The sequence below is a fragment of the Dioscorea cayenensis genome, chromosome 20, assembly GCF_009730915.1.
Source record: "Dioscorea cayenensis subsp. rotundata cultivar TDr96_F1 chromosome 20, TDr96_F1_v2_PseudoChromosome.rev07_lg8_w22 25.fasta, whole genome shotgun sequence".
NCBI lineage: Eukaryota > Viridiplantae > Streptophyta > Magnoliopsida > Dioscoreales > Dioscoreaceae > Dioscorea > Dioscorea cayenensis.
In genome coordinates this window covers 12,984,177-12,997,447 of record NC_052490.1, presented here as the reverse complement: position 1 = coordinate 12,997,447, position 13,271 = coordinate 12,984,177, and the positions used below count along the sequence as shown (strand labels likewise).

The 13,271-nt window shown below is 42.3% G+C and overlaps 1 non-coding gene across 1 annotated transcript; it reads left to right on the top strand.

The window, feature by feature from the left end:
• Window positions 1–11,354: 11,354 nt before the first annotated feature.
• LOC120252450 lies at window positions 11,355–11,459 on the top strand. The gene has a single exon (XR_005533982.1). It is a non-coding gene; the product is annotated as a small nucleolar RNA R71 (small nucleolar RNA).
• Window positions 11,460–13,271: the final 1,812 nt, after the last annotated feature.

The following is a 13,271-nucleotide window of genomic DNA, read 5'->3' as shown; positions in this document are numbered from 1 at the left end:
AAGCCCCAGCGGAAGGTCATCCCTTAGCCCATTCACTCTACTATGACCGCAAAGAACTCGAGGGATTGGAGGTAGAATAAATCACACCGTAGAGGATAGGGGGCGCTCCGCTACATCTCGATTCACCCTCTCAACCCTCTCCAATCTAGCCTTGTCTAACTCTCATGGTGTGTCACTCACTCACAAAGGTTACCAACAAGAACTCTCAGCCCTAGTGTCACTCTAAGGAAGTATTCATACAATTAATGCATTCAATATTTGAACCCAATAAAAACATCAATTAATGAAAGCATAATAACAAGGTTCAATGAAACGAATACATCCTGGGGTTCACAATCCAAGTACCCACTAGGGGGTTTAGCTCTTAATGGAGCTAATTACAATCAATGAAATCGAATGTAAAAGCAATAAATCCGTAGAAAATCCCCTCGATAGTTGCGACAATGGTTTTTTGGAGGGCCCTCTACTCGTCCAAAGGTCCCTTTGTCCGGCCTAGGATACACCTTGCCGGATCGGTGCCGACGAAGGCTCTCCCACTAACCTTCTTCCAAACAGAGGGTGATGTAAGATCAAAAGAACCTCTCCCAATCCCTAGCTAATACCTCTCAAAACCCTAGCTGTAGCCTTCTCTCAAGTTGGGGAAAATATGGTGAAGAGAATGCTGAAATCAGGGCTGAAATCAGTGCTGAAATCTGCTTTTAAAGGGCTGGAATAGGGAATCCACATACCCCTATGGATTTCCACACGCCCGTATGGTTTCTCTGGCTAACTCCTTCTTTGTTGTTTTGCTATAGTATTTTACTATAGTGTTGCTACAGTGCCCTACTACAGTACTGGTCTGAAACACTCCCGAAACGATGCTTTCATCGAGGTTACGTAAGCGGGCACTGCGTTTACGTTGTAGATCGCTTCACTTTTTCAATGAGCAGACGCGTTGGTGGAGATCTTGTTGCACATGCACAAAGCGAGAATACTTAGAATGTCACGCCTTTGTGCTCCTCAAATGTGCTAGCTGATACAAGGACGAGCACACATTCTAGCCTCTTGAACTTGACTTATGTCTTCGCGTTTGAACCTTCTCAAGATTTCCTCCAAATGGTATACTCATGATCTACATTGGCTTCTTTCTCTAAGATTCAGCTTCACAACCCTATATGCGTGAAAGTAACATAAATACACACATATTAGTGTTAAAATCCAATAATAGTAATGCTTATCATAAGGAAAGAACACTTTGCATTTCTATCACACAAGCACTTATCAGAGGGCATTTAGCAAGGCTTTTGGAGTGGTTCTCTGCTTTGACACCACATTTCTCTTTAAAAGATAGTTATTGGGGAGTTTTTCATCGGCACCGATCCGGCGAGGTGTGTCCTAGGCTCGATAAAGAGGACCTTTGGAAAAGAGCGAGGCTACTCCACAAGACCATCGACCACGAGTCACGAGTGGATTTTCTTATGGATTACATGTTTTGACTTTTTGATTTCATTATTGATTGTATCTTGCTTCATGGAGATATAAACCTCCTAGTAGGGTACTTGGACTTTTTAAACCCTAGGTTGCTATTGTTTTATTGAACTTTTTATTATGTTTTCCATAATTGATGTCTTGAATTGAGTTCCAATCTTTGAATGCTTGTTGAATAATTTCTCCCTTAGAATGACACTAGGGGTTGATAGTCTACATTGGTAATCTTTGTGTGTGAATGACACACCATGAAAGTCGACAAAGCCCAGATTGGAGGGGCGCGAGGCGAGTCGAGAGGTAGCGAGGCGTCCCCTTTCTCTCGACTCACCCTCTCAACCCTCTCGAATCTAACATTGTCTAATCCTCATGGTGTGTCACTCATCCACAAAGGCTACAAAGATGGACTCTCAACCCTAGTGTCACTCTAAGGGAGAAATCATTCAACAAGCATTCAAGATTGGAACTCAATTAAAGACATCAATTAAGGAAAACATAATAAAAGGTTAATAAAATAATAACATCCTAGGGTTTACAAGTCAAAGTACCCACAAGGTAGTTTAGCTCTCCATGGAGCAAGATATAATCAACAATGAAATTGAAAGTAAAAGCATGTAATCCATAAGAAAACCAAATCAATATTACGTGTCGGTGGTCTTGTGGAGTAGCCTCATCCTCTCAAAGGTCCCCTTGTCATACCTAGGGCACACTTAGCTCGGATCGGTGCCGACAAAAATCTCCACCGATAACTATCTTCCAAGATAAACAAAGGTGTCAATGCGGTAGAACCACTCCAAAAAGCTCTGCAAAAAGCCCCTCTAAACTGTAGCCGCAAGCCTCTCAAAAGATGTAGAAAAGATTGAAAGAAGGATGCCTAAATCAGGCTGAATCACAGCAAAAATAGGGCTTGAATCAGGCATCCACACGGGCATGGGTAATTTCCATAAGCCCGTGTGGATTCTCTGAATTCCCGATTTTTCGTGGGCTATGAACACTATCTGCTTTAGTGATTTTTCTACATTATCTCCTCAATACTCCGCAAAAAACTCCCGAATCCACACTTTTCATCGAGGGCAACATAAAGCGGCGCACGTATATACCGTAGATCGTGTACGCTTCTTCAATAAAAAGGCTTATTGGTGAAGATCTTGTTATCATTGGACAAGTTGGAATACACAAATATGGTCTGCCTTTGAGCCTGAAAACGCCTTTGCGTATGTCCCATAAGTGCGCAGGTTTGTCGAAGTAATAAAAATCCAAGATGAGTGGGGTACCATATCCACAGAGAGTAGGGAATAAAAACACTTAAATTGTTTTTTAACCAAGTGAAAGATGAATAGTAATATGTGTGACAAGATGTGAAATAACAAATGTAAAAGAACAAAAAAGAGGGCACAAGTATAGGAGAAGGTAAGGCAATCATTATAAATGGGGTACCCAGATATTGGTCTGCCTAGGACAATCGTTTCAAGTGCAAGAACCCTCTATTATACTTTCTAACTGATGCAATAATGAGTCATGAAGATCCTCAAATACATGGTCCCAAATCTAAGGTCAACCATGCTTAACTCTATACATATCCCGGAGGAGAAATTGAATAACCTCTCAACCTCGCACTCGTATAGAATTGCAATAAGTTCTAGGGATTCCAAATGATAAATCCCCTTCCTAGATGTAGACCTAACCCTTTGATCCGGGAGGAAGGTCCCTAACCACGATTAAGCCCTAGGTGCTAAAATCACTTCAACGCTTTACTCCGTTGCATCCGCAACTAAGCCACAGGAGGAAAATCATCCTTTAGCCCATTCACTCTACTATGACCATAAAGAACTTGAAGAAATGGAGGTAGAATAAATCACACCGGAGGGGAAAGGGAACACTCTGCTACATCTCGACTCACCCTCTCAACCCTCTCCAATCTAGCTTTGTCTACCTCTCGTAGTGTATCACTCACTCACAAGAGTTACCAATAAGAACTCTCAACCCTAGTGTCACTCTAAGGGAGTATTCATACAATCAAGCATTCAAGACTAGAACTCAAATAAAACATCAATTAATTGAAAGCATAATAAAGAGGTTAATGAAATGAATACATCCTAGGGTTCACAAATAACCAAGTACCCACTAGGGGGTTTACCGTTCCATGGAGCTAATTACAATCAATGAAATCAAATATAAAAAGCAAAAGAATCCATAGAAAACCCCCTCGACAGATCATGGCAATGGTCTTGTGGAGAGTCCTCTACACCTCCAAGGGTTTCTTTGTCCAGCCTAGGTCGGTGACGACGAAAGCTCTCCCACTAACCTTCTTCCAAATGGAGCACGATGTTAGAGCCGTAGAACCTCTCCAAATCCCTAGTCAATACTTTTAAAAACCTTCCCAAAGCTCTCTCTCAAGTTCGGGAAAAGATGGAGAAAAGAATGCTGAAATCATGGTTGACATCGGCTTTTAAAGGGCTGGAATCGGGAATCCACACGCCCCTGTGGGTACCCAGTGGATTTTTCACAGGGGCATATGGAATTAACTGCGCCCTGGGATGGATTCTCTGTTTTCATCCTTCTTTGGCCGGTTGTGAACAATACCTGCTTCAGTGTTTGTTATAGTGCCCTGCTATAGTACTGGCCCGAAATACTCCCAAATCCATGCTTTCATTGAGGTAACGTAAATGGGCACATGTTGGTAGAGATCTTGCTATACATGCTCGAGCTGGAATGCTTGAATGTGACTACCCTTGTGCCCCTCCAAATCATTGTGCTAACTTGAATACAAGGAGGTTCGCGATACATTCCCTCGCATTTCGACCACGTACTTATGTCTTCCCATTTGAACCTTCTCAAGATTTCCTCCAGTTGGTGCATTTATGATCCACATTGGCTTCTTTCTCTAATATTCAGCCTCACAACCCTATCTACATAAAAGTAACATAAATACACACATACCCGACAAAAGTAATGTTCATCATCAGGAAAGAACACTTTGCATTCTTATCGCACAAGCACTTATCAAACTCCCCACATTTAAACCTTTTTGCTTGTCCTCAAGAAAAAATTAAAACATTATGTGCATAAATGATGGACATATTGCAAGTGCTTGGCCTTAGGTTCACCAAAGCATACAAAGAGAGCATTCTACAAGTACGGAAAAATTTCAACTCTAAATAAGAAAAAAATCAATGCTCTAGCTAAAAAAACTTGAATCAAAAAGGACAACAAACCTAAAAATTGTGTAAGTGTGTGAACTCACTCAAAAACAACCCAAAGTATACTCCTCAAAGTTCTAAGTGCAAGGGACTTATTTATATACAAAAAAATAACAAAAATTTTAAAGATGGCGTAGCTTCACACATCCTCTAAGGTAGCCCTTTTCCAAAGCGGCCGCTAAAAGTGGCTTTTCACACTTTCAAGGTGGTAGCTCTTTCTACCGGAGTGGTAGCTTTCACTCATCCTATGAGATCGCTCTTTCTCTCATTAGGGCATAACTAGTATCCGACTTATGAGAATAGCTTCATACTTCATAGGTGGTAGCTCTTTCCATCCAACAACCACAAATAAACAATAAAACTATTTTGTTCTTTTTTTTTATTTTTTACATATTTTTTTTGGAATTAACACAAGAAACAACTATAACTAGTCCCTTATACATCAAACATAAGTTTCCAAATGAGTTCAAAGAGTGCGAACATTCAATGTCAAAATAAACTAGAGCATGAGAACATTCAATATTAAAAATTCTCCTAAACTCACGAATACAATCAATGCAACTAAGGTGAACCGCCATTGCCTATGTGAGCATGCATATCAATCAAAACTAGTATAAAAGAGATGCGTGCACCATGGAACTCCACCCCCAACACTTAAGTTGTACATTGTCCCCAATGTACACATGCAAGCTCATTTATGATGTAAATCAATTAAATTCAGATGTGGGAGAAGCAATCAAAACAATACTCCCCTGACTCCTAGTGTTGCATTTGATGGAGCTAAGTCCTTGGGAGTGTTGTTCCAATGGGTTGTGAAGCTCACACAGCTAAGTGCCGAAACATCTTGGCCGTGCCTATGACAAAGTCTCAATTCCCAAGATGACAAGCCCATCTGCATAGATACATGAGGGGGTTCGGTGAAGCTCAATAAAAACAAAATTAACTTGAGTATATAAAAGATAAGACAATGAATACAACTCGAGATACAAAATAAAGTCATAAAGAAAGTCCTTTCTAAGTAAACAAGTTCAAAATAAAATGCGGAAGTAAAAGATAAGGAAAATAAAATCAAGTGTCGATGTCGTCCTCTGGCTCTGCTACTGCTGCTACTGGTGATGAAGTACATGGTGAGTCATTAGGTGCCGGAATAGGGGATGGAGATACCGGAGAAATAGAGGAGGCCTGAGGAGTCCTCGGCCGCAGGACAAATGACGAGCTGACATCTCGCTCTAAGATCTATTGTAATGTGTCGAAATGTGCCATGAACTCTGTACACTGTGCGGACTGCGTAACCCTAATGATGACAGAACCTCCAGTGAAAGCTTCCAGATGGCTGGCTCACTAATTGACAATAACTGCCTCCAACCACCCACTGAAACGAGATCCTCGACCTCATCAGGAAACTCATCCCCCTGTTGCAAATCTCATCCCCCTGTTGCAAATCTCTCAATATACTCATGGCCAAGAACCGAGTTTGTCCAAACCGAAGTCTCGATAGACACTCAAAACGAGCTTAATGCTCAGGATAGTGAATCTCATGCTCTCGGACTCAGGAGATGACTCTCGCGGTCGCTTATCAACTTGCTTCTTTGACCTGGGTGCCATAGTCCGTAAAAAAATTGAAAGAGAATCGATTAAACAAGTTAATTAAACATAGTCGCAAAAAAATCCACATGATCGTAAGTGGAATTTTTCGCAGTCCGTGTGGATCAACATGTCGTGAACAAACGCACGTGAAATGCTTCAAACTCCACAAATGCACCATTACAATGCTTTTACTTTTGTTCTAAATATTAATAATCATTCTAATTGAAGAAACGAAGCATTATTGACTAGTTTCATCGATGAAAAATCATGAATTTGCTAAAGGAAATCAAAGATAGGGCTTACTAGTCGAGTTGAGATGAGAAAAGCTTTGAAAAGCGGCCGGAAAAACCAAGCAAAAATCCTTCCAAATTAGCGATACGAGGTCGGGAAACAATGTAGGAGTGCTATCAGACAATTGGAGGATATGACGGTGAAGAGAAATGATAATCCTTTTAAAAGGACTCGCGCCTCTTGGAGTTCTGTACATCCGCACGGGCGTGTGGAAATTACCCACGCCCGTGCGTATCCACAAGAAAGCCTTACAGTGGCAGATGCACGCCCTCTATACTCTCAAGAAAACACTCACTATCTCTGAACTCAAAAACATGGTTGTATGGAAAATACCCACGCACGTGCGCCCGACCCACAGGGGCTGTCGCACACCCCTGTGGCTTCTCTGTCCACCCGAGAAGAATCGCTAAGTGTTTCACACGCCCGGATGGAAATTCCGCACTTGCGTGGGCATTCATAAGCTCAACTCACAGGGGCAAGCGCACACCCCTGTGTCTTCTCGGGATGGAGAGAGCTCCTCTGAAGAGATTCGCACGGGCGTGCGGAAATTACCCACGCCGGTGAGATTTTCACAAGGTCGCCCACAGGGGCGAGTCCACGCCCCTGTGTGCTCTCGGGATAAACCACCAATCTCTACAGGAATTCACACGCCCGTGTGGAAATTAACCACGGGCGTGCGAGAATCACATGGTCATTCATAGGGGCGAGTCCATGCCCCTGTGCCTTCTCTGGATGAGCTCGTAATGCAAATACATGGGCATGTGGAAATTTAACACGCCCGAGCATTTTCTCTGGATGCCTTAGAAGATTCTATAGCCTCTGCAGAAAATTTTTGAACATGTTTACACACTCACAGCCTGCCCCAATATACAATTTATACCAGTAAAAAACATGAGAAGTAGCTCAAACAACCAAAACTTTGCCAAATTCACATGAAAACACACGATGAACTTGAAAACCCACAATAAAATCACAGAAGAAATATATAAAAATCAAAGACACCAACACTCAACACTTTATTCATGCACACACTAAACTACTACACTACGAAAATAGTAAACACTTGGGTTGCCTCCTAAGAAGCGCTTGTTTGATGTCACTTAGCTTGATGTACCTTGTCTTACCTCACGGGGCTCATAGATGAAGGTTGCCCTCTTACCCATGGCTTGGATACATGATGAGCAAAGTCTCTTGAAGGTAGAGGGGGAATTATCAGACTTAGGACCACCTAGCAATGGTCCATCGAACTTCTTCGATTTACACACGTCTCCAACAGCCTTGGAGCATTTCCGGTGGTGTCTCCTAGCTCTCTTCATCTTCCGGAGTCCCTTCTACAAGACCCCCGGGGCATATTGTACTCCTTCCATCGAACCAAGCATCATTACTTCTTCATTATCCTCCTCTTGGTCGAACAGGCCCTCGTATGGATCCGGATTAAACATTTCCTACATGTACTCATCAACAATCTCATCAGTAGCATCTAGAAAATACAAAGTATCATCGAAATCAAGAGAATGGCGCATGGCTTCAGCAAGGAGGTATGTGACCTTGTCATCTCCAACTCTCAAAGTTAGGTGTCCACCGTCTATGTCAATCAATTCTTTATAAGTCCGCAAAAACGGTCTCCCAAGTATCAAGGGTACATCCGCATCCTCATCGACGTCTAGCACTATGAAGTCAACCGGAAAAATGTACTTGTCCACCTTAGCAAGAACGTCTTTGATGATGCCCCTCGGATGTCTCACTATTCGATCCGCCAATTACAAAGTCATCCGAGTAGGCCTAGGCTCGCCCACACCTACCTTTTGAAAGAAAGTGTATGGCATGACGTTGATACTGGCCCCTGAGTCCGCCAATACCATTTCTTCACCCAAATTACCAATGTTACATGGAATGATGAAGCATCCCTGGTGTTTCTTCTTGTTTGGCATGTTCTTTTGCAAAACCGCCAAGTAAGATGCATCTAAAATCATTGAATTACTCTCCTCTAACTTCCTCATGTTGGTCAACAAGTCTTTCAAGAATTTTGCATACTTACGCATTTGAGCCAATGCCTGACAAGGTCCCCTTGCGTATATCCCGCAAGTGCACTGGTTTATCGAAGTAATAATCCCGGATGAGCGGGTATCGAATCCATAGGGAGTAGGGAATAAAAATACTTAATCCGCTTCTTAGCTATGTGAAAAATCTGTAGTGATAAGTGTGATAATGATTCAATTCTCAAAAGTAAAAACAACAAGAAGAGAGCACGAGTAAAGGAGGAGGTAAGGTAATTGATAAAGATGGGGTACTCGGATAATGCTCCACCTAGGACAATTGTTTCAAGTGCAAGAACCCTCTGTTATGCTTCCTAATAAATTCAATGGTGAGTCATGGAAATCCTTAAATACATAGTCCCAAATCTAAGGTCAACTATGCCTAACTCTATACATGTCCCGGAGAAGAGATTAGATAACCTCTCAACCTCGCACTCGAATAGAGTTGCAACAAGCTCTAGGGATTCCAAGTGGTAAATCTCTTCCTAATTATAGACCTAACACTTTGGTCCAGGTGGAAGGTCCCTAACCACAATTAAGCCCTAGATACTAAGATCACCTCTACGCTTCACTCCGTTGCATGCGCAACTAATCCCCAGCATAGGGTCATCCCTTAGGCCATTCACTCTATTATGGCTACAGAGAACTCGAGGAATGGAGGTAGAATCTATCATGTCAAAAGGGAAAGGGGACGCTCCTGTACCTCTCGACTCACCCTCTCAACCCTCTCCAACCTAGCTTTGTCTAACGCTCGTGGTGTGTCACTCACTCACAAGGTTACCAACAAGAACTCTCAACCCTAGTGTCAATCTAGGAGAAATGTTCATACAATCAATCATTCAAGGTTGGAACTCACAACAAACATCAATTAATTGAAAGCATAATAAAGAGATTCAATGAAACAAATACATCCTAGGGTTTACAAATATCCAAGTGCCAACTAGGGGTTTAGCTCTCCATGGAGCTAAGTACAATCAAAGAAATAGAATGTAAAAGCAATGAATCCATAGAGAAACCCCCTCGATAGTTGTGCCAATGGTCTTGTGGAAAGTCCTCTACTCGTCATCCAAGGATTCCCTTGTCTGGTATAGGATACGCCTCGACGGAAGCTCCCCTACAAACCTTCTTCCTAAGGAATGACGACATCAAAGCCGTAGAACCTCTCCAAAACCTTAGCCAATATCTCTCAAAACCCTAGCCGAAACCCTCTCTCAAGTTGGGTAAAAGATGGAGAAAAGAATGTTGAAATCAGAGCTGAATCGGCTTTAAATAGGGCTGCAATCGGCCGACCACACGGGCCTGTGGATTTTACACACGCCCGTGTAGAATTTCCACATGGGCATGCATAATTTCCACACGCCCATGTAGATTCTCTGAATTCCTGTTTTCTCAACCGGCTGTGAACAGTAACTACTACAGTAATTACTACAGTACCTGCTTGAATTATCTTGTTCTATGTGCATAAGTCGGAATGCTTGAGTGTGACTACCCTTGTGCCCCTCCAAATGGTTGTGCTAACTCAAATATGGGAAGGTTGGCACACACTCTAGTATCTCGCACCCGATTCATATCTTCGCGTTTGAACTTTACCAAGATTTCCTCTAAAATAGGTGCATTGTGATCCACATTGGCTTCTTTCCTTCATAATTGGTTTCACAATACAACCTGCATAAAATTAACATAAAAACACACATATTAGTGTAAAAACCTGAGAAAAGTAATGCTCAATATAAGGAAAGAACGCTTCGCATTCATATCGCACAAGCAATTATCAATGCCTCAACAAAAGAAATATTGATGTGGAGTTGTTTGAACAAACTGAGGAACTTCTTGTACTGTTCCTCCCCTTGGTCATTCTTTAATTTAGAGGGATAAGGGATTCTTGGCTTCAAAGGTAGAGGTACCACCTCCTTCTCTTTCTTGCTCCCTTCTCAACCTCTATAACCTTGGGTGCATCTTCATTTGGCTTCTCACTCGGAAGCTTACCCTCAACCACACGACCACTTCTTAAAGTGATCACCTTCACATGCTCTCTTGGGTTGGTCTCGGTGTTACTCGGCAAGCTTCTTTATGACCTTTCAGATAAGGACTTTGCAATCTGCCCTACTTGATTTTCAAGATTATGCAAAAAGGCGGTGTGGTTGCGAAGTGTAGCCTCAACTGATTGGAACCTTGTATCAGATAATTATACAAACCTAGTTAAGGCCTTCTCCAAATCGTTCATCCGGGTCTCCAAACCTGAAACTCGGTTCTCCATGTTTGGGGCTTGCTGTTATTGTTGGAAAATCGGTGGCTCTATGGCCTTTTGTGGACCTTGGTTGTCCCACGAGAAATTGGGATGACTCTTCCAACCCAGATTGTAGGTATTGCTATATGGGTTTCCTTAATTCCTCATGCCATTACCCACATAATCGACGTTCTCAACCAAAGATGCATCACCAATAGATATCGGGCAATCGGAGGGAGCATGTCCTCCATGACAACTAGTGCAAGTAATCACGGCCGCCACTGTATTCGAAGTTAGAAGATCTAACTTCTTACTCAATGATTCCATTTGAGACGCCAACGAAGTCACTGCATCTATCTCGTGGAGACCGGCCACCTTTTTCTTCTCCCTAGCATTTCATTGGTAGTTGTTTAACCCCATTTCTTCAATTAATTGAGCGGGCCTCATCAGGGGTCTTGCTACCTCGGTACCTCCTCTGCCGCATCCAAGAGTTGCCTTGTACTCAAATTTAAACCGTTGTAAAAGGTGCGAACAATCATCCACTACGGGAATCATGTGCGGGTACTTTCTCAGGAGCTCCTTGAACCTTTCCCACGTCTCAAATAGAGACTCCAATTCCAACTATACAAAGGATGAGATATCATTCCTAAGATTTGCGGATTTTCTGGGAGGGAAATATCGGCCAAGAAAAGCTTCTACCATCGCCTCCCATGTGGTAATTGATGCTCAAGGTAATGAGTGTAGCCACTGCTTCACTCTCCCGTTCAACGAAAATGGGAAGGCTCTCAACTTGATGGCATCATCCATTACCCCATTTATCTTCAGCATATCACACACCTTGAGAAAGTTCTCTATATGACTGTTTAGATCCTCATTAGCCAAACCATTGAACTGTGCGGATTTCTGCAACATATGGATGAATGTCGCCTTCAGCTCGATGTTCTGAGCTGTAATCGGGGAGCGCACAATGCTCAATTGTGTCCGCAATACTGAATGTCTGGCATAATCGGATAATGTCCGCTGCTGCTCATTCTGTTCTATAATGCTTTCAGATTCTTCTACTTCCAAATTAGCTAAATTAGACTGTTCTTGCACAGGTTCTTTCTCTTTTCTTCTAAGTGTACGTTCGAGCTCGGGATCTCCTTTAATCAATATCGAAGGGTTTCCTCGGGTCATAACCTGGAGCTGCACCAAAAGAAAAAAAAACAAAATCAGAACGATAATAGAAAAGAAGATATGAAATAGAATGAATGAATAGCTAAGAAAACAAAGTGCAAAGTATCTTTAAAAGCCTACTCCCCGGCAACGGCGCAAAAAACTTAACACGTCCGTATACGCTTGTAAACGGCAAGTGCACTGGTGTCAAAGTAATAAGCCCAGATGAGTGGGTATCGTATCCACAGAGAGTAGGGAATAAGGACACTTAAGTTGTTTGTTAACTACTGTAGAAGATGAATAGTGATATGTCTGACTAAATATGAAATAACGAAAATTAAAGCAACAAGATAGAGAGCACAAGTAAAGGAGAAGGTAAGGCAATCGATAAAGATGGGGTACCTAGATATTGATCCACCTAGGACAATCATTTCAAGTGCAAGAACCTTCTATTATACTTCTTAATTGATGCAACTATGAGTCGTGGAAATCCTTAATTACAAGATCCCAAATCTAAGGTCAACCATGCATAACTTTATACATTTCCCGGAGGAGAGATTAAATAACCTCTCAACATCGCACTCGCAAAGAATTGCAATGAGCTCTAGGGACTCCAAGTGATAAACCCTATTCCTGTGTACAGATCTGCCCCTTTGGTCCGAATGGAAGATTCCTAACCACAATTAAGCCCTAGGTGCTAAAATCACTTCAACGCTTCACTTCGTTGCACTCGTAACTAAGCCCCAGTGGAAGGTCTTCCCTTAGCCCATTCACTCTACTATGGGTGCAAATAACTCTTGGAATGTAGAGGTAGGATAGACCACACAGGAGGAGAAAGAGGACGCTCCGCTATCTCTCGACTCATCCTCTCAACCCTCTCCAATCTAGCTTTGTTTAACTCTCATGGTGTGTTACTCACTCACAAGAGTTACCAACAAGAACTCTCAACCCTAGTGTCACTCTAAGGGAGTATTCATACAATCAAGTCTCGAAGATTGGAACTCACAAAAACATCAATTAACTGAAAGCATAATAAAGGAATTCAATGAAACGAAAACATCCTAGGGTTCACAAATACCTAAGTACCCAATATGGGTTTTGCTCTCCATGGAGCTAGACACAATCAATGAAATCAAATGTAAAAGCAAAGCATGCATAGGAAACCCCCTCGTTAGTTGTAGCGATGGTCTTATAGAGAGTCCTCTACTCGTTGCAAAGGTCCCTTTATCTGGCCTAGGATACACCTCGCCGAATCGGTGCCGACGAAAGCTCTCCCACTAACCTTCTTCCAAATGGCACGCGATGTTGGAG